This window comes from Panicum hallii, chromosome 4 (assembly GCF_002211085.1).
Source record: "Panicum hallii strain FIL2 chromosome 4, PHallii_v3.1, whole genome shotgun sequence".
Classification (NCBI taxonomy): domain Eukaryota; kingdom Viridiplantae; phylum Streptophyta; class Magnoliopsida; order Poales; family Poaceae; genus Panicum; species Panicum hallii.
The window spans coordinates 22,530,051-22,531,784 of record NC_038045.1 but is presented as its reverse complement, the minus strand read 5'-3'; positions in this window follow the sequence as shown (position 1 = coordinate 22,531,784).

The following is a 1,734-nucleotide window of genomic DNA, read 5'->3' as shown; positions in this document are numbered from 1 at the left end:
AAATTTATAAGAGATAGGTATGGTATAACTTCGGGAAGGAAGACTCTGACAGGATAAAATAGAGAGAAAGGAATGTACGGTTTTTACCCCCAACGTTCTAACTCAGCTTTTGATTATTTAATTCAGGTTCGTATTAAGGTCGTTTTGCATGAACAAGTCTTGCTTCTAACTATGCAATCAACCAAAAATCCAAATCAAACATTTGCACAATAACAAACATTCAATATTCACAACTTAGTCGAGTTTATCACACCACTCGACTAACACACTCATTCTAGCATATTTTCATCGGGACAATCTAAACTTTTAGCTTATAAGATTAGGCGACTCAGGCCAACGTCTACGGAAAGCTCAAGCTATTTCTCAGAAAAGATAGGAGAGATAGCAAATCAAGGACTTGAGACTCAAGGAATAGAAGCAAAAAAAATGAATGTTTGGGTTTTGCGGAAGCAGAGCAAGCGAAAAGAAGTCCTAAACTCGACCAGTTCTATCTAGGCTTCGTCCTACAGTCGACACGGCTCTGATACCAATCTGTCACACCCGATTTATAAACAACATAAATCGAGCAATCATATGTGCGCCAGGATCAAGTCACGCATATATACAACAGATTATCAAGATATCACAACACATGTCACGAATAAAAGCGTATAAATTATAAAATGAATATCTTTATTACAACTGAATCAAGAATCAGTTCAAGGAATGCGGAAGCGTAAAATAAATACATGAAGAGCGGGGCGCCACAGGGACGTCAACTGGGAGACAATCGCCTAGAAATCGTCGAAGCCGCTGACGTAGTCCTCCATGTCGCCTGGTACTGAGCAGCAGTCGAAGATGTCCGAAATAGAGCAAAAGAGTGGAGAGGCAAGTGTGAGTACAAACTAGAACTCAACAAGTATAACACAAACTATGAGGCTGTAGGCTAGCTGACTCAACTGCATTAGCTTTTAGTCTTGGCAAATTTTATTAAAATTATTTACTATAAGTGGATGAATTACCATGAACCCATATTGCATAAGAAATTAATCAGCATTAATTAAGAACTACTGAGAACCATCCAAACCAAAACCACCCGGGGAATCTCCCTAATCAAAGGTTGATAACCCCACTAATCAAAAGGAGGATCTGGGCCGCTCATGACTGTGAGCACAGCTGATATATCAGTTTTACACTCTTGAGAGGTTGCACAACTTTACCCACAAGTCGTGAGCTACGCTAGTGGTTCATCACACTTCCTTAGGTGAGATGGCTAGCAAGCACACTACGAGACCGTTACAAAGGACCACGTTGGTAAGGTGTAACCGCTAAGGATTCTGGATCAGCGACGATGGGGCCCACCTCCGGGGGTACAAGACACACAGCACAGACCAAGCCGGAGGAGCAGGGACCATTGAAGCTTACCACCCCTCTTGCCCACGCAGGTAAGTTACTCCCGAACCAAAATGACCTAATTAGTAAGTCAAGACCGTCCCATTCCAGTCTTGTGGTTGCCCGGTTGTCCCAGGTTGTCGCTCTATGAACCGGTCCTTATGGAGAGTGGCCAACCAAGCACTAAGCACTGTGCTGGCCCCCTAAACCTTGTTTCTAACAAAACATCTTTTATCGAGACGCGAGCCACTCAAGCACACAGCACAGAGGGCCACTCTCAAAATTAAGTTGCATATACCATTAATCATATTTAATTAAAAAGGACCAAGTGTGTTATAGCACAGCAACCTAGCACAACTAACC